Source organism: Pithys albifrons, chromosome 2 (genome assembly GCF_047495875.1).
Source record: "Pithys albifrons albifrons isolate INPA30051 chromosome 2, PitAlb_v1, whole genome shotgun sequence".
NCBI lineage: Eukaryota > Metazoa > Chordata > Aves > Passeriformes > Thamnophilidae > Pithys > Pithys albifrons.
In genome coordinates, this window is record NC_092459.1 from 57,913,035 (window position 1) to 57,934,147 (window position 21,113).

The window sequence follows — 21,113 nt, forward strand, 5'->3', positions numbered from 1 at the left end:
CTCAGTGCGGAATAGTCTTACAGGATTTTCCCCACTTTGTTTGTTAGGGACACACAATGTTTGATGTAGTCTGAAGTCTCTAAGAACTGCTTCTTTAATTCTATTTGAAAAGTTAGGAACTGAGAGATAAATATTTTTTTCCAAATAGGATGTGCTACTCTTGATAGCTTTTTGTGGACAGCACGGAGCTGTTAGGAGTGAATTGCTCGTTTCAATCACAGTGTGGTCATTTGTGGTCATTTGTGGCTGCAGCTGTTCCCTTTTAGCTCCCTCTGAGTGGTTCTGTCCTAATCTGCAGTGCGATCCTCAGGAATAATAGCATCATCCTCTGGGCCAGCAGAGCTCTCAAAACTCTCTATTAATCTCCCTGAGAAGTTCACGCAATAGTGTAAATGGTAGCGGTTGTTTTATGACTTGAAGACTTGGCTACAGAGAAGTGACCACAAACCAACTTGATCTTAATTACTTTTTAAAGAAAAGCAGATTTCCTCTATAGTGATAATCAATGGGACTTGTGGTTGGCAGAAAGATGGATTATTTAAAATGAAACCAAATCTGCCCAAGGCAGATGTCCAATTGATCTTACTCCTCTTTAAGTCTACTTATGGTTTCATAGATTTGCTTTAGGGAAAAATTTGAAAAGCAGTGGTCCAATTGTGTCAGCCAATGCATTCTTCTTACCTTTTATGATTTTTCAAACTTTTCAATTTCCATATCTAAATGGCATTATGAAGCACTGTCATATTTCTTTCTGAATCTTAATCTTCCTGATCAGAAGTCAGTGACTACACAGTGACTTTGACTACATATGTCAGATGCAGAAATGCAGGACTTACCTTGGGTCTCTAGGTTTTGAAAAAACACTCTGAACAAGTCTGTTGTCAACACCACCATAAGTGACTGCATCAATTGCACCCACCAAGAAGCTTTATCTGTAGCCTGGGTTCTTGTGCCCTCCAAATTCAGGTCTATCCCACTTGATCTAGAACATCTCCTTTGATGAGAAGATACTTATACTACATCTTTTTTGGGTCCAGTGTCTCACAGGCATCTATGCAGCCAGGACATTTTCGCTCCATGCTGCTCTGCTAGCTCACCATGTCATGCACCAGTGTGCCACGCTCTGCAACAACACCTGCTTCTCCTCCAGCCTTGCAGCTGGAAACTGGGAGGTAACTCATGGCCTGTTCTCTTTCTGGCAGTTTTCAGGCCTCCAGGTTTGGCACATGACCCAGGTTTGGCACGTTATCTTCAGAAATGTCTTTTATGAAAATTAACTTTGAGGTTTTTAAGAAGCACTGGAGCTGTGTGAATTAAAAACATCACGTTACTGAGTTTCCAGGTGGAGTGACAGATTGTTCCACCCTGTCCTGGTGCCATTGTCAGATCAGAAGATTGAATTCTTCACTCCTCATGATGTTTCCTTGGGTGCAAAAAAAAATACGAAGTCTTCATAGCTAGAACTGGATAATGTCAATTCTGTAATGACAAGATATTTCAAAATTACTGTCTCATGTCCTTTAGGAGTTATTTTTCTTCAGTAGTCTCCTCTGTTAGAACATGTTTACAGTAGGCACTCTTTTAAACTAAAATTTCTAAAAGGGTTCAAATAAAGAAAAAGGGGAAATTGCCTTGACATTCAGTGACAGCTGTAATATCATGTAGATCATTACTAATGGAGAACAATTATGGAGGCTCAGAGTCGACTGTAATAGATTTTTCACACAAAGGAAGAAGATGTTGGACCTACTGCAGGGCTGTGAAGAAGTAATTACATATCATCTTTCATACCTGAAAAATGAGATATTTCTAAAGATGTCACACTAGCCATCACACATTCAAGAACATCATGTCCTAGACAGTGGGGTGTTTTGTTTGCATTTACATTTTGTAGAGCAGCCATCTGTACTGCAGCATTCTGTGCCTGCTACATATTTTGAGTGTGCATATGCATTACCATTTCATTTTGTGCAGGTTTTTTGATAACCTACTAAGTACATTGCAGCCATTTAGGATTCATGCTGTATAAGCTGACTTCTGTCTGCTGTGTTGCCTCAACCAGTGTGTAAGTTCTTTTTCAAAGTGACTTCTTTTCTTGGTGTTAATGTGACCTCCTCAAGACTAACACCTCTCATAGAGGAAAGACATTCTATTTCTACAGTAGTATTTATACTGATGTCTGAGAAGATTTAATGAAAATTAGTAATTTGAGGTTCAAAACTCTAGTGAGATATAATTATTCATAGATTATGAAGATGGAATAGATGCTAGATGAATCCCCCTTTGCTTCAAGGACATAATGCTGTTTGTCCTTGGCTGTTCGTTTAATTTTCGTCTGATTTTTCAGTTGTCTGTATCAGCACTTCCCTTAGTTTTAAGTGGGTTTTAGTTAATGCCTCTTGTCTCCTGCTTCTATGTTACAGATTGAGAAAAATTAGTATAGGGCAATGAGCATTGACCTGATGGATGGAAGGCTTCAACTGTACCTACAATTAGACTTGCCTTTTATTTCATCCAAGTAGAAGAATAAAGTGGCACTAGGACATGGCCCATTTGTAGACTGGAGCCCAGAGCCAGGACCTGTCCCTCCATTAGACTGCATTAGGAGAATCGCAAACTCAGATCCAGGCCTGCACCTTATTCTGTATATTGTAATGATGTTTTGTGTTATGGAAACTCTATAACACTATGTTGTAGAATCATTTAGTGTCCCGAGTATAAATACAGGCACTTTTTCAATTTCAACATTAATTTATTTTAAAACCAGTCACATTTGGGGATCATGACTGTTTTCATTTGTTTGTCTGTTGCAATTGTCTGAGCACAGCACTTACCTGCTTGTTTTCTGCCTTTGTTCTGAAGAGCAGAAGGCTCTTGGGAGACCAAAACATCTTAGTGTAAACCAGATCTTTCAATTAGTAGTCAGGTAAAACATGAGCAATATTTGTTATGAAGGAGTTTGAGCTTAATGAAGTTTCAGCTCCCAGCATTGGTTTCCCATCTGTGAAATGGATTTCATATTTAACAGCTACATGAGAATGAACTGAGCCTAGTTTACCTTCATGCCTTGCTTGCATTAACAAGAAAAGTCTGGTATTCTTTCTGTATTTTGGACTGGCCAGGATCCGTCTAACCATTTGTAGAAGGCTTTGCAAAGGAAAGCAGCTCCTAATAATACTAGTTAAAAAAACCCTGCATATTTTGTGGTCTTAACCACTAGTCACATAAAAAATCTTTAGTGTTTCTTGAAGATATAACAGGGGCAGAACATGCATATTTTCTTTCACTTAATCCCCAAACAACTGTTTTACCAGCGAATATAAGTGTAAACAAGAGAATGAGAGAAAAGTTTATTTTCACAATTTCAATCTTTTTGTCAAACTCTTTTATCTTAGTATCTTACTGGTAAATAAAGTTTTGGGAAAGGGCCATGTTCCTGAAATATTTGCAATGTTTAAACCTTTTCTTCCTTTGATAAAATAGCTTACACAGAAACCATTTTGACTACCTCATCAATTTACTGCTGTGGGAGATATCACATCTTAAAAATCTTTAAAATGTGTTTAAATATGTTTTTATCTGCAATAACATATATTTTCAATGAGTGTAAATACATGTTTATATTTCATTGTTCTTTGAGCTTTGCTTTTCTTCTCATTGGAGGATTGTTCAGGTACCTGGCTACTCAAATGCTGATGTAATTCATGGGCAGCTTTGCCACTTGGTTTGTCAGTATAGCCTTTAGGGAAGTCACACATCATTGCTGTGCATTAATCGGCTACTTCAGTGAAAAGTAGTCTCTGGCAAGTACACTGTGAGGCTGGTCTCTCAGAGTAGTTGCCCAAAACCATCTGTAAGGGAGATCCCTGCTTGGGTGAGGAGAGGTTAAATGTATCTGTCACCATGCTAGTCTGAATTTCAACATGCTGGGTAAAGAAGGGAAAGGAAAGGATCAAGTGGATGAGATGTACAGCTAATGGGCTAACAAAGGTAACTCACCCAAGCTGATTGGACCTTTCCTTATTATAGTACATTTTAAAGTGAAAAGGTAAAGTAGAGGCAAAGGAAGATAAAGCCTTATTGAAGAGACTGGAAAAGTAAGGTGGGTTATGGTTCTCTCTCATGTCAGAGAATTAAAGGCATTTTTCATCAATGAAATTCCTACTACACTTGGTAGTAGGTGATATTTCTACTACTCTTGGTGATATTCAACAAGTTTATATAAACATTGGCCAGGTTATTGTCTATGTTTATGAGAGAAGTGGATTGATGTCCTGAAGCTAGTGTAAAAGGGTAGGATCTTAATAAATTATGGTAGAAAAGGTCAGCCAATACAAATTATTCCAGTAACTGTTGAAAGGATGAAAAGCCTTTCTTTATATGAAGCTGACAGATGTAATATTCTGACATTCTAAGACACGCATTTATAGAGTGGTCTGCAGAAGACATCTGAGAACATAAGGCCTGCTGCTGTGCACATTTCCCTCTCCCCCAGATATTGGGGGAACTATTTTCTGAGCAGTCTGTGTTGGGGGGGAAAAAGGCAGGTTATGAGTCGAGCCTGTGATCAGTCAAGTTGACTGATAACTACACAAAGCAGCACACAAAAAAGTCAGCAAACTCATTTCAAGTGTCATTTAATCAGTGCACTTATGGGGGAGAGACTCCTTCCTCCTGTAAGAAAACAAATATATTTGTAATACTATTAAAAGAAGAGGTTGCTAGTCTTCTATATGTATTTCATTCATAGGAATTGACTAGTTCTAATTAGTATTGACAGACTAGTAACATGTTAGATATGTTTATTCAGAGCAGTATGGATTCATGGTAGGGGGAAAAAATGTAATAATAGAAAAGTTCTGCTATGAGCTATACAATGCAGAATAATACTGTGTAAGTTATCTGGTAATCTTCTGACTAAATGCCACTGCGCAGCTGAGGGGATATATAGAAACATTGCATTTAGGAAAAAAGATGGAGGTAAGGTGAAACCTTTAATTTCTGCTATGTGTAAGGGTTTTTAGGTTTTTGAACTAAGGAAACAAATGTCTTTAAGCTGGTTAATTAACATGGCAGGAGTCTCCACGTGTCTGTAGCTACAGCAGGGCAGCATCTGTCTGCAGCAATTAGGCAGAAACTTCCAAACTGAAGGAAGGGCTGCTCACAGATGGAGCGGATAACTTGCCAGACATATGATGTAGGGCTGTTTATACAAACCAACTTTTACTCTTAAAAACAATAGCAAACACAGATCACTGGCAGTATTTGAGTGTTAAATTAACTATGGTATTTCTGAAATGTAAAGTGTCTGGTATTTTGTAAAAAATAAAATTGTGAGAAGAAAACCCCATCAAATTCATTAAGTAGGGTAAATATTCATATGGATGTGACAAAAAAATACAAGGTCTTACTGAAGGTTTATTTTACAGTGTAAAATAATAAAAGTCTTTGAAGAATTGGTAGAGATGAAGCTTTCTCAGATGTGCAGAATAGCTTTCAGTATAAGTGAATATATTTCACATCTGTCTGATTTATTGCTGTTCATAAGACAGATGAAGGTCATAAAAGAATTTCTTCTCAGACTCTATCAAACATGTGAGACTGTTTTGGTCAGGGAATATTATGTCCTTCAGGGAGTAGGATATGAAATCATCTGAAGATAATTGAAAATACTCTATGATGTTAGGAGGGTTTTTTCAGTGTGCTTATTTTTACTGTACGTAATGTAAATATTTGTAGGAAAATTGTCATAATTAATAATAGCCTGCTCTCCTATTGATTAGATGGCATAGGATTTCATGAGAGCTAAATTTATTTGACTTCAAGAAAAATTATGCTAAGACTTAGCAGGTAAAATTTCACAGAAAAAAAAAAGCAAGGAAAGAACAGTGAGGAAAGATTAGAATAGTCACCTTTGATCTTTCCCCCCCTCCCCCTGACTCCTCTTAAATGTGGTGTAAAGAAAACATTTCTACTCTATGACTACTCTTGTACTTTATGATCATACACATTTTCTGATGATTATAAGCAATGCTACAAAAGTTGTTGGCAAAAGCGATTCTTCTTCCTATCCCTTATACTTGTGAAAAAAACTCAGATAACAGTCTCTATACTACTCTGGTTTGGCTGCCTATGCATTTCTCTGAGAAGCTCATTTTACAGAGAAAGAAAATCTGGTATCTTACCTTTTATAACTGCTAGATAGGATATTGCTCAACGTAATAATTTTCTACTCTACCAAACCCCATGATTTGCTAAAACACACTTCAGTTTCTCCATTCTTCAGTAATATCTCCAGATACTCATATATAATATAGTATTTTTCCTTTGTATGTGTTAATATGTTGAAAATGGATACAAGACTTGTTTCGTACTAGCAATTACATATATTTCATTTTAGGAAGCATATATTAACCTCAGTTTCTTGCAGTTTCTCTCTGTTCCACTTCAGGTTTTTATGTGACTAAGAAAAAAATATAGTAAGTAAATTTTGGATCTCTTATTTGAAAAGTGTATTGGTCTCTGATGAATTTCCTTGCAGCCTGACATGACTGTCCTAGGTTGTGTCTGCTTGTTTTCAGGACATGAAGTTCTGTGGCTACTGGATTGAGGTCTTAGATACATGGAATTTTTTCAAGCTATACTTTCCAACTCAATTTCTGATCTGAAATTTCAAGACTACTCAGTAATATGCAACCAGAATATCCTGAGTTTGTTTTCACACTGTGTCAGCTCCAACAACTGTGTTTCTTTCACTGGCCCTGGTGGTTCCCGCAGTACCTGAACTTTGGAGCATCTGAATGCAGATGCAGTCACTCAGTTCCTGAAAATGAAAGGTTAGGGAACAGAGACTGCTAGCTCTGCCCCAGGGGCCTGGGGAAGCATTGCATGGGCTATTCCCTGCATGGAGGGCTCAGGACAACCTGTTCTTTTCTTCCTGTTACTCCAAACACCACTTCAGACCAACACAAAGATGATCAAGGAATAGGAAGGCAACTGTGTCACCTCCAGAATCCCAATAGAATGGAAATTATTGTCCCCTTTTATATACAAATGGAAAGTCAGTTCAGAAGAAAGAGATTTGCCTTTTCAGGTGAAAAAGCAGAGCAGGCTGTTCAGCTACTTTGCAGGGAGTAACCACTTACAGCCTCGTCCACCGCCCCTTGTACATGAGATCTCTCTGTGTCTAGGGCTGGTGGGACACCTGTACCTGGGCCAGCAGATCTCAGATCAACTGCAGGAAGCAACGCAGGGACTGAAGGCACCAGTACTTAAACCTGAGATCTAGGAAAAACTGTCCTTCCTGTATCTGGGGTAAATAAAAGTATTCACTAAGCTTTATTTCATAAAACCTGAGAGAATAGGAGGATCTTATACTGAAACAACTAATCTGAAGTATGATCTCACAGCTGTAGTGTATTTGCTACACAAATAAGATAGTGCTGGAAGAATTGATTTATTTTTCTCTAACAATCTCTTCCTGCTGCAATGGATTCTGTTGCATTGTGGAGAGAGAGTTATTCAGACATTGGTATTTGGAAGGAATAAAACGAGGCTTACTTTAAGGTGAGCTGGACTATATGTCCTTTGTTAGGATTTTAGGCACACTTCTGTCTGCTGGTAGAATTTTAATCGGTGTTTTTTGCCATGTAGTTGATATAGGATCTGTGTTTGAATATCTGTGAATACAGGGTACATTAGCTTGCTACCCTTAGTTGGGAACTAATGCAATACAGTGTTTTTCCAAGTAATATATATCTGGTATTAGAGCTTGGTCCAAAACATTAGTCAGTTTTACAACTATAGGCGGAATTTTATAACATTCTTCAGTAATGTGATAATGATGAGCTGATTGTTACAAATCTTCATGAGGTTTTCAGTGTAGAACTGAATTAAAACTTTTTCAAAATTTTCTAGTATTTAGATAAGTGTTTCACTGGTTTTGTGAGTCAGCCAAATATATGGGGAGAAAAGTTTGTTTTATGTTTTCTAGCAGTTTCTGAATTGCTTTTCTGTAATAAATTCAAAAACTAATTTGCAGAACCTTTATATTAGATATCATTTGAAAGTCGAGTCCATCTAGGTAAGACGATGTTCATACAGATTTTGATTTTTCTTTGGTAACCCTTAGCTACTGAATATACTGTTATGGTAGAGTATAGGAAAACCAAAACTTTTTTCTGAATGTTACTTCAACAGATACTCAATGTTTATTCAAGCTGATCTGTTTTGAAGAAAAAGACAATGATCTTATTGCTTTTTCTGTGTTATGTTTTGCAAGTCCCAGGACAAAACAAAGAAAAAAATCAAACCAACAAAAGCAAAAAAACCCAACTCTCCTTACTATGAATTGCACAAGAGTATGAGCCGAGAAATACTTTTTATATGTCTTCACATGCACATGCCAAAAATTTTTTCCCAGAGTTATTCTCTATTGGAATTTACAGGGGTTTGTGAAGAATAAATATTGAAGTGCTGTCTTGCTCTTTCTCCTTTAAAGTACTGTTTGAGGAGGAGCCTAAGGAGAAGTAATGCTCAGAAAAGGATCTGTTGAGTGAATATCTAAAACAGAATTCTTGGATTGCTAAGCTGTAATTGAAAGGTAAACTTTGAGACAAAACAAAATTAAATTACTGTTTGCCCACTTCATTGTTCATTTGGGATTTATAAAAACATCTCCAGTATTTTTTGCCTCCACCCAAAAAAGTCTCTTCATTTATTGAAGTAAAAGTTTTATATTGCAGTTTCCTCGTCTTTCTGAAAGCTTTGAGCAATTATTTGAATTCCCTAAGAGTAAGTTAAAAAACAGGAGACAAAAGCCTCAGCTTCTGTTTTCAGCTCTGGTTATGGAGAAAGGCAGTGTTGCGGTGTATGTTCTCCATCAGGGGACCAGGCATTCCTCACTTAAAAAAGTCTGAAATGTTAATGTTTTTGTTGTTGGTTTGTTTTGGTTGGTTTTCTGTATTAACTAAAACCAGGGATGAAATGCACACGGTTTTTAGTGGAAAATTCACATAGAAACTTTTTTATAAATTTAAAGTTATAAAATTAAACATATTTGCTAAGGACATTTTGTAAAGGATGGAGTAATTGGGAGACATGAAGTAGGAAGCTCTTACTGTGTGTCTTGGCTTCCAGAAAGGGTATGATGCTGCCATGCTCTGGACTGCCAGGAAGCTTCCTCGCTGGCTTCCTTCAATGTGTGGAGTATTTGAATGCGCCTCTTGGTTCTTGATGCTTACACAGTAAACAAAACTTTGGCAAGGTTTATGCCATGGGGGGCCTGAATTGCAGACCTTGTTTCTAGGTGTAGTTTCAGTACAGTATTTCATAAATGGAGACTCCTGGGTTAGACCAATTAGCAGATTAATCAGTAGTATGATTTTTGGGATGTGGATTCATGGTTTTGTCCTTTCATGGTAATTTTGGAAGATTGTTAATCAAACGTATATTGATTCTGATGTTGAGCAGCGAGGAGTTCGCTGTCCGAAAACTAGGTTTTTTCTTCACTTTTTGTGAAAGTATGTACAGAGTAGGAGGAAGGAGAAGAATGCTTTCTCTCCCCTGCTCTGTCCATCCTCCTCAGCAAGGGACCCAGCACAATCCATTTGTTTCCAGGACGAGACAGGATTTTCCTCCCTCAGGTATTCTTGGCCTTTCCTCACAAAGGATAATGTGCAGTGCAGGTCTCTTACATGACTTTGCTGTTTGTCAAAGTGAACTCAAGACTTGGTGTACATAATTCTGGGATGAGGGAAGAAGATGGTGATGTAAATGATCCTTGAAAGGGGTTACAGTAAGCCATGTTTAACACTCTTGCCATATCTTGCTAATTGCTCTTCCTTTCAGATGATAAACTTTTGCAGTTTCTGGAATAAAGAGTGGGGATAGAACCCCACATTCACCGTAAAAAGCTGGGCAGAGGCTGCCTGGCAGCAGCTTTTGCATTGGCTGGGCTCAGCAAAGCTGTGGTTGCCAGCACACCTGCTGCATTCAGAAGGCCAAATGCCACTTGCTCCTGCCACTGCTTGTTGTCACAGTCTGGATTCAGCCATCCCAGGAAACACAAAAACAGGTTCTGGGGAAATACCAGTCTTTGCCCATGGGAAGCACCTAACTGGATGTGTTTATCAAGTGTTTTGTAATTACAGAAATATGTAGCTAATTATTTTTCTTTGAGCCAGCTCATGTTTACCTTTCTTAAGAATGTGCTGTGAAGAAAGAAGGTAAACTGCAGTTTAATTGTACTTTAGAAAGAAATATTTAAGGCAACCGAACCGTAACAGCGAATGGGGCACAGAGAGTAGGCTAATGTTTGAGTAACATGAGATTGATCCAGAACTTCCTCTTGTGTCACCTTTTTCTGAAGTTTTAAATTTTAAATGCATAATGCAGAGCAAGGATGATCCAGATCAGTGATCAGCTTAATTTCAGATTTAGCATTAAATTTGCAAAATTCTAGCCAGATTCAGGTTCTGGATTTGATGATTTGTTTTTTCTTTCTTTCTTGTTTTTTCTTTTCTTTTTTCCGCTAAGATCTAATGAAAAATGCAGTGTAAAAAACAGGAAAGGTGTTTTCCAAACAGTAAAACAGTTAGGCTCCACTTCCGCTTGAGGCAGTTTCATTCTTGTATCTAGCATCAAAATGGAAATGGTTCCAACTCAAATTGTTATATTATTTATGTATGTTGCTTTTTTAAATTAAAAATAACAATTTACTACCAAGAAGTATTATATGATTAAAATGTGGACTAGCTCAGGAAATACTCCTCTTGAATAAGAAAATAAGGCTAAGGTTACCTGTGCTTATTTTGGACAAAGTACTCTTGCCTTATTGTTCAATAGTTCATTGAGTTATGCAGATATTTTTATGTTCCACAGAGATACTAAAGCAAATTAAAAACCATTAAGAAAGAAGATTTACAGCTATTTGCCATGCATACTGCATTTCAGTATTTTAAAAAAAGCCAAACAAAAAACACAAAAAACCCCCTACTTTATTGCAGTATATAATGTACAAACAAAAGTCAAATCAGTAACCTCAGACATTTGTTCCTGCAGTCTCCTGTGTAGACAAAGATTTTAATCGGAGCAAACCTTCAGGCTGTGAGTAAAGTTTTCTTCTGCAAGATACTACAGACACCTGCCTGTGCTGCTGACCCAAAGCTCAGCACTTCCTTCTCCTCCTTCCCCCTTTCATTGCTCTCTCCCAGCCATGAAGTCTCTGGGAGTGGTATCCCCATTGCAAAGAATAAGTGGACAGTGCTGCTGGACTGGATGCTACACCATCCCACAGTGTTCCAGCCTCAGAAGGCAGTGGAGGGGAGGCTGAATTACCACTGAGTCAAAGGGGAGGAAGAAGAGGGGTCACATACAGGTTAGGAATATGTATCTATGTATAGTGAAGAGAGGGGTTGGAAAAGAGGAGATGAAGAACGTGCAGAGACCAACCAGGGAGGATTATCCTGTGATTAATGCACAAGACTGAGACTAATTTACTTCATTGTGTCTCACTCATCTCTAAAGTTGACTGTGAACTGAAAGGGTTGTGCAAACACCATGCATTAGATATGGGGAGACAGACTGAATCAGCAGAGACTGAATCCCTCCTGTGTGAGGCGAATGGCAACCACACGTTTGCCGCACAAAATGCAAAGGGAGCAAATTCAAAGGGTCTTGTGCTTTTCCTGCTGAGCTCCACAGGTTAACTGCCATTCTGTAAAAACTATTAATAGACTTTAGGTTTTGGCTGATGTTGGGTGTTTCAAAAGTAGGTGATATGTTGCTGTAATGGCAATTGCTGTACTACTACTTATGGTTTTATACACATATCTTTTGAGGTTTAACTGGAAAGAGAGGATGTAGAAATCTTGTAGGCAAAGCTGTGGAAGTAGAGGGAAATTTTCCTAAGTGTCCTGTTGAAGAGCTGAAAGCAGATTTTGATTTGATGTCATGAGTAAAACTCTCTGCATTCATTTTCGTGTTGTCTATCCTAACTGTTGGTTGTACAAAAAGCAGAGATAATTAGGGTTTGAATAGTGTTAATGTAGAAACCAGGACCAGGAATCCAGGTAGAAAATGATGTTGAACCACTGAGGCCCTGCATGAGAGGAACTTGCTGCCTACTCAGAACAAACAAAACACAGAGGTAGAAAACTGAGGCATGGAAAAAACCCTAATTTGTTCCATAAGAAACCAGGAAATGACCTCAGGGCTTATGACTGTCATCCTGTATTTTAATTCTATGTGTACTCTTTCTCCCTCAGAAACAAAAATGTTAATATCAAATTATCGAACATTAAAAAAAGTCCCCAAGCTCCGTTTGTTCTATTCCACTTTGGAATTAGCAGCATTTTTTCATTAATACTTATGTAATCATATCAGTTGTTATTTTACATAAATTAAGTATATATAATATATCAAATTTTAACCAATGACTATGCCAGATACACATGGAACGTAACATCGGTTGGTTTCAGCATTTCTACATTGGTTGGTTTCTGCCTCAGCAGAAAATGAGAAGCATACCTTGTGGCAAACAACGGTTCTTGAGGACACTGTAGAATAAAAAGTTAATTTAAAGGATCACTTAAAAATATTATTAGTGGGTGAGAAATGAGAATGCAGAATAGTAAAGCAAACTTGGTTGAATAAATGCTCAACAATTACCTCAACTTTCTGCAGAAAAACAATCTGTTCTTCAAATGCAAAACTCTCACTGGCAGATTCAAGAAGTCTGGTTTTGTTTTCACAGTGGAAACACTTAAAGCATTGACAATGGTCAAATCATGAAATAAAATAAGATGTGGATCCTTGAGAAAATTCAGTTTGAAGTTGCAATACATAGGCAAATGCAAAGGGTTCTCTGAAAGAGCATCTCTATTTTGAATGCTGCTACAGTTAAGAAAGTGTCAGTTATACTTGGAATAACCTACAATCTTGATGTATCTGTGAGTGAAGAACATCCTTGTCATCCTTTGGGAAATGACAACAGAAGTTGCTTCCTTTAATGTGTTGTGCGTAGAGATCTGAATTCTATACCTGTTCTTGGTATTGGTCTTGGATGAAACAGGTCCTTTGTGCCTTTTCTATTAAACAAAATGAAAGCCAATTGAAAGTGTATATCTCTTAGAATTGTTTTATGAAATACATGTTTATTTCAGTAGTTGGGAGTCTAGCTGAAGACTAGAATAAAAAAATTACAAACTGAATAACTAATTGTGCTTTTATTTATGCTATAATTTATTTGAGAGAGGGATGGGATTAGCATGATGGTAAGATATTATCTTCAAAGTTGCCATGGTAATGCAACGTACTACCTGTTGTTAAGACTATGCTGTAGCTGTTATTAGTTTTATTACAGCTCTTAACATCTCAGGATATGTCTTTTTTTTTAAGGTGTTATTTATGATTCAATTTCATTTGTAAGAAAGCCGCTAAGTTTTATCACTTGCCAGGGCTGTAGAGCAAAACCAATGATAGCAATGCAACAACCTGATTCTGCTAACGTAGCTCCCATCACCTAATGCAGTGCAATTTACAAGCTATCAAATGATTTAGGAAGACAAGAATATCAAGACAGTTGAGGGAGTGCCCAATCTATATTATTATCCACTTTCCCTGGAAAGTCAGTGATGAATATTTGGAGTTAGAAATGCCCCATCAGTAATGCAATATAAAAACTTATTCTGGTTCTTGGCATTAGAACTAAAAATGGTAATACCCACTTTACTAAGTGGATCCTGCCCACTACCAGTCTGGTTTCCTGATCCAGCAGTGTCCCAGGCCATCTTATACTCCCCTGAACCCTGCTGAGCAGCAGCAGCATGGTAAGCCTGAACTCAGCCAAAGTACTTCCATTCTAGATCACAGCAGCAGCAAGACTGTCAAGATGCCATCAGTCATATGCTAATGTGTGTGAGTACTGTAAACTGCAGGTAAGAATGGGAATCATAAATGGATCACTAAAAAAACCCAAAAACAAAAACAAACAAACAAAGCAGAACCCTCCCAATCTTTAACTTTCATCTTTTACTAGTGAGTTCAGCCTCTCTAGGTAGTACATGGCTTGCTCAGTACAATACAGTTCAAGCTAAATATTTGCCAAAGTCAAGATGGTTGTCTAAACCATGCCTTTCGTGTATAGAGGAGGTGATAGATGACTTCTGTCTTCTGCACCTACAATGCTGTATTTATATGTCTCCATGCTTTCTTGTTGGATTCTTATTTTTCAAGACCTGTCTCCTAGTTTTAGTTCAGTAATTCTTTATTCCTTCCCACTAGATAATACTTGTCTATCTTTTCATCTGCACATGAAAGCCATCGGCAGACCTTTGCAGAAGTTGTGCTTGCAAACTCCTACACCTGAATTTATCATGTCTTCAAGAGGAAAAGTTCTTGATTAATTAGACTTTGCAATTTGTCTGTTCTTACGCTCACTTTCTATCTTTGTGTCCTGTGGTTTAGCACTTTTAACTTTTGTGTTTTTGTGTATAAAATACTGCAAGTTAAGTAAGTATCACACAGTAGTATCAAAGAGATAAGTTACTCACTTTATCCAGAACAGTACTCCAACTGCTATTGCATAACAGATGCTGATTTTTGTTTAACTGAGCTGTGGGTAATACTACGCTGTGTGAGTGTACAGAGTACGTACCTGTTTTGAGGGTGTGACTGCATTGGTGTGAACTAAAGGTGTATGCATCTATTATATTTATTACAAAATAAATAGTCACAAGGATAATCACAGTGAAAGGCATACTTACAGATGAGAGGTTTGGTGTGGTCTCAGCTGTCTGAATACAATCCTCTTGGGTGGGGTCTCAGATTCTTTCCCCACTATGCTCTGCTTTTAATTGTGGCAGCTAATTTAGGAACAGAAGCGTCTTAGACTCCATTTGCAGTCAAAGTCAAAAACATGCATCTGGGAAAGGTAATTCAATCTCTTAAAGTGTTAGTCATTGGGTGGAGGCAGGTATTCCTCTCCACTGACTTACACCTACGAGTATGTGAAATACATTTGACCTTAAGGCAATAATTCATAGCCCATTGTCAAACTCAGAAACAATTGAAAGCACTTCCAGTGCAATGTAACATACTGACATTTTGAAAAGCTACCTTATTTAGCCCATGCAAGATTGTCCTAATCAACTCTGGCCATTTTGTCAGTGGAGATTGCAGGCTCTACATTTGCTCATGCAAGAACAAACAGGTCTGTGAAGAAGGAAATGTGAGTACTGCTTCAGTATCTGAATTTCTGATGACGACTGTTACCTGGTTCCCTATGGCAGTTTTCTCATCCTCTTGGATTTCAGTTGTCTGCAAGACCTTTTCCAAAGTCTGCATGTTGAAAGTTTTGTTTCAAGATTTCTGCAGTTCAGAATCTTTTCTCCAGGGTTATTGATGTGATATAATATGGTTTAAGGGAGGATTTCAAGAGTGTCTGTAAAATACTCATTTAACTGGTTCATTTGTCAGAATGGACTGCTGCTAAAGGTGTGCCTGTGGATCCTAGGGTCTTCCCATATATCCAGATAGAGTGTGCATCAATGCAAAAGCAAACTTACCAGGAGAATTCCAGTGCTGAGAAGGGTTTTATGAACAGATGGACAACTTCTCTTTCTTGCATTTTACTGATTGGCACAAGAAGTTTCAGAGATTTAAGATACAGCAATGATATGGATTTTGGTCAGTAAAGGAGGGCAGAAATTAGGGCTGATAGGTACAGTCGAACAGTGCCAGTAGTTTATGTTGAGCTTAAGAACAACTATTCACTTGAAAATACTAAGAAAACAGGATGTGTGAAATGTCTCATCTGTAACTATTACAGATATGGAAAAGGAACTTTAGGGTAGATTCAAGTAATTGGCTGGTAATAAATAAATTAATTCATTCCTGGGGTAGGACCACTGCAGGGGAAATTAAGTGATTTTCTAGGTAAAAACATCTACAAAAATGAATTATGGTTTCTACATCATCATTTTATCCCCTTTTTGTAAAAAGGAACTACCAACAGTTACCTTCCTTTGCAGAGCATTTTGAAATGAAACTGATGAAAACACTGAATGAAATCATTACATATGAGCTCATTAGGACTATTAGCAGAAATAGTAGAACCATGCAGTGTATGGCACAGAAAAGCTCACATTTTGGAATGTTTACATGTTTAAAAATTCAGTGCTTACAAATCAATGAAGTGATGGCTGCCTCAGTTTCTCCTGCTGGGGAGGGCAGTTGTCCTGTCACTGTAACCCCTAACATTAGTCTTGCTGTGTCTGTTCAGAGGAAATGTTCTTATTCACTGAAGAACTGATGCACGTGAGGAAATCTTTATAAAATGCTTTCTGCAAACAAGAATTTACAGTAACTTTATAGCTTTACTACAACAAAATGAAAATAATCCAAACAAGCACAAATCACCATGAATAATCATTAGACCTCTTCAAATAAAAAATAAGTCTAGTAACTTTCCTTTTGAGTTTGCTACTTTTAGACAGCAACACTTCCGTCTTCTCAAAAGCTTTTCACTAAAACCAGAATGGTGCTTAAAACATCAACAACCACTCTTCTTCAGCTCAGAAATCCCAAGCCTTTTCATAAGTGAAATAGCAGAGGAGCCAGGGACTCCATGGAGTCCACAAGAGGCCTTACTACTGCCACTTGGTTTTCCATGAAAAGTAGTCAGCCGCTGCAGTATGTGCTCTAAAACAGTCCATTTAAGAAGTACTGGGAAGAAGATTGTAGAAAAGCTTGTCTAGAATAAATAGTCATAGCCTCCTGTGAATTTGCTATGGTATTCCTGACTTACCACAGAGAGCTGTGTGCTAAATCAAATGAATAATTTGGTGGTTCATTCTAACTTCAGCTGCATGAAGCTGCTCTGTTGTTTTGTCACAGCTATGGCCCTATTTTCTCTCTTAATTTGTTGTGCTTGCTTGGTGAAATTGAATCCCACGTCATTTCAGACAAGACTTGGAAAAGTTATTTTCCTCCGTGCAGATGGCTTTTTCCTCCAGATGTGACAGGCAGTTAAGAGGCGCCTCATTTTTTTCTTAGCCCTTCTGAGCCGTCTTAATCCTGTTGATGCTGTGGCCTCCATAGTGCTGTGGTTCTTACCCCACAGCTGATTTTCTTGTGACTAAAGGATGTCATGCATGTCAGTCACAGTATGTGCCGAACAGGCCGCTTCTATAGGTTGCTTTGGATTGTTTGGTTTGCTTTCTTGTTTTATGAAGGACAAAGTAAAATCCAGGAGCAAAGCAGCCCCTGGGAGATGTCAATGCTGGAAGCTCCTGTGGCAACTTGGCGCCAGTGAGGGTGCAGCCCTTCGTGTTTGCAGATGTTCCAGCCTTACATCCTCAGCCCAAAGCAGTCAAGGAGAACCTGTACCCTGGCCATTTCCCTTCACCCTGCTTGTTTCATTTGGGAACACAATGAGCTGTCAAAATTTCCTGCCTTGTTTCCACAGAATCCTTCCTTTTGCTCTAAAAGGGATTATTTATCTAAAACTGCTAATTGCATAAATTGTCAGAACAATTGTTTAGCTTGATTTTAGGGTGGAGAGCAAAGAGATGTAAAGCTCTGATGGACTGATGAAAGTCACCCTCAAAGTCCTCTGTGAAAATGAAAAAAAGAAAGCCTGGTGCGATGCCATGAATGGCCCTCGCCTCTTGGAAATTAAAAACCATGTGATATGTTGTACATCTGGTGCAATCCTTATTCTTAGTCTCTCTGTTGAGTGTACTTAGATATAATTAAAAGTAATAGGGAAGTATATAAATGTTTTGCAAATCTGTGAGCCAAGAAAAAATGGAGGAAAGGAGGTGTGGTTGATTTAGCCCATCACCACTTCCTAACTAATCTTTCTCTAATGATGTAGAGAGAGACTAGGTGGCACCTGGTGAAGTATTTTGAAATAGCGCATTCATGAGGTAGAGCTACTTGATAACATCTTTGACTCATCAGAAACTTGCCTTCCCTGAGGATAAAGTTAGTAATCATAGAATATAAAGATTTTCGTGGCTTTTCCTAAGTCAGCAGGTATGCAGATTGGTTGTGCATATAGAGTCCTGTAGTGGTAGAGACAGCCCAAACTTCTATTATTGGTAAAAAATGTAAAATAGCCAGTTGGAATCATCTGTAATTTGCCATGACTTCAGGTCCTCCTTGGCTTTTCTGGTTAAGTAAAGCTCATTCACATTTCTTACTAATGGCATCAACACCTCCCTTGCTTTCTCTCACTTTGCTGGAATTGCTTGTCTGAATAGTGTACATAAATGTCTGAGTTAGCTAATCTTTAGTTCATAGGAGACATCAGCAGCATCATGAGAGGAAGCTGGATACCAGTAACAGGCAGGTAGTTGGGCCACAGAGCAGTTGGGGCAGAAAAGGTGATAGTAGAAGTGAACTTTATTTGAAATAGCTGTAGCTGTATATACCTGCTATCTCCCAGCTTTGTGTTATCATCAAATATCGCTAGTGCTCTTCTAATTCTGTGTCAAGTTCTTCATAAAAATTCTTTAGGACCATTCCCAGTATGAGTTTTCTAAAGATCATGGATTTAATTGTTCCCCAAGCAAAACTTTCTTTCAGTGCACCTTGTTATCTTCTTACTTCCAGTCTTTTCCATTTTCAGTTTATGTACTCATCTCTTGGCTTCTCTTACATATTTAAGGAAGTCCATATGTTGGAATTGCACTACAGTATTGATTTTTATCCCTTGTCTAACAGCTATTTTATCCAAGATAATTAAGTGTGTTGCATAGTCTACTTTTGATAAGCCCACATTGCATTTTTTATGTGTTCCAGTTGTCTGCCTCCCTTTAGAGTTGTCTTCCCCAAGTTTGGGGTTGAACTGTTGAGATCAGAGTTAGGCAATCTTTGATACATAGCTGTGTATGACTTTGAGACTCTATAGTAGTACTATGGTACCTCCCTTAGTCTGACAGATATATTATTTGATGTCCAGAATGAAAATCTGTCTTTCTGGGTTTACAGTATTATATGTCTTGGGATTTTGGTGGGGGTTGTTTTCAGATTTTTGGAGTTTGAATTTCTCTCTTTTTTCTTTTTATTTTTTGAAAGTATCTGTAGATTTAGTCACGAGTGACATGTTTATCAGTGTGTTAATGCAGGGGACTATTTGCAGTTTCCTGTTAATTCATTGGTGCCTACAGAAAAATAAAAGCCTTGGTCAAGGCGTGCTCTGGATTTACACCCGTTCTTAATTTGCTGATGCCTGTATTAGTAACAGGCTCAAGCCTGCCTGATTTTTTGAGTTTATATAATGTGTACCATATGCTTGCCATTCTTACTCTTTCTGCTCACATCAGCCAATCCGATGGGGCTGCCTTTGACAGAAAGCAATGCTTTTAAGTCTGGGTGCTGCTTTATGGGCTCTGACTCGTGAGTGCTGATGAATCTTCCTTTGGTGTTTTCCAAAGTCTCTGGCTATTGGCTCCGCTTTAACACGGGAATTGCAGAGGTTCATATACCTTCACTGCCACAAGTTGCATGTAATTTTAACCTGCTGATGAAGGTAGACCCATGCTATTATCATACCTTTGAGGGGAACAACCGAAGTGCAGGTAGAGGTTTGCACCTCCTGCCCCTGCTATCAGGAGGGGTAAGTGGGGTCAACAACAGCTTGAGTCGTTTTGTACTGGTTCCTTGGAGCAAGTGGTTGGCAAGTGGGAGCTGAGAACAAGAAACACATGTTCTGTCTCTAGAAACAAAAAAGCAAAGCGAAAGTAAGGGTGAGAGTAAATAGATTTACATGTATAATCAAAAGTGACTGTGTTTGAAATATTCTTAATTTACATGCATGCTTATGTGTCTTTCGTACCTCTAAGGACCCCTAGAGGGCATGGAAGTTTTTCTCCACCTCAGATATTTACCTTAATAATTCTACTTGACTTTACTCCCTTAAACATAATTGTAAGCACATTTTAAGTGAGTATTAGATAGAAAAAAATAACAGTGTCTAACTAGGTCCTTCTACTCTCCAAAATGTTTTCTTGTTTTTAAACACAACCAGAAGAAGCTACCACTAGCAGCCAAATTCTTAAATTATTGTTGTTTAGTTTAGTCAGATGCTATATTTGTATCTCAGAGGAAGCACAATTCAAAGTAATTCATAATTTCATTGCAAACTTTGAGAGGACTACAGTGTGAACTGTTTAAGGACAGGCAGGGGATATGCTTTCAACACTGCAGCCTCTGTTTCTGTAGAGAAGGAATTGGTACAGTGAAGAACTAGCGTACTCTAACTAGAACCTCTAAAATCTCTAAACTTCATATTTAAAAATTTTTAATGTTTTGTTCTTCTTAATTGCCTGTAAAGAAACAATTACATTGCACTAAAAGATATTTAAACTTATGGAAATATAAAGGTTACATCTACTTCCCACTTCCTATGTACTTGGAGAGAGATTTTGTAACTCTTACTCATTCTGAAGAGCATTTTTCTCCTTAAATTAGTTGTGCCTATTTCATCAATATTACATTGTTTAAGTCAAGAACTAATCAATCTAAACTGCTTACTGATACTAATTCTTAGTATTGTGTTGTCACGTTATCATATTTAAATATATATCCTAAGGCTCTGGAGTAATGCTTCTCTGAGAACATCAGGTTTCACTTACATAGAGCAGCTGCAGTGTTTGAGGAGAAGGCTTACATTTTCCGGAGCGCTCAAAGAGCAGGAAGTAAAACAAAAACAAACATTTGAACAAAAAAACCCAAACCACATAACTTTAAAAAATCTTCAGACTTTTGGGGGGGGATTTTTTCATCTATTAATGATTTTGAGACCAGTCTCACAACAGTGGAGGTCAGTTGGATTGTGGGCCTAGTCCAAGGTTAAGACCTTTGTGTGCGATGCCATGACAGTCAAAGTCCAACTGTTCTTGTCTGGGAAAAAAACCAGACCTCTACACTACTCCTGAAGCAGCGAGAGTCTGCGTGCTGGGCAAGAAGCTGTTCAATAGGATAGTGTTGTGGTCTAATCCCAGCCAGCAACAAAAGGGTTTTTGTCTCTTTGTTCTGATAAGAGGATCAGCTGTAGTGCTTTACCCAATTACCCAGAGATGTCATGGGAGATGAGTTTTTGGACC

General features: G+C 38.0%; 1 protein-coding gene across 3 annotated transcripts in view; it reads left to right on the forward strand.

Annotated features, from left to right (window-relative positions):
* Positions 1 to 21,113, forward strand: part of PDE7B (phosphodiesterase 7B) — a 175,999-nt gene that overhangs the window by 115,609 nt on the left and 39,277 nt on the right. The gene's annotated exons all lie outside the window — the stretch shown is intronic.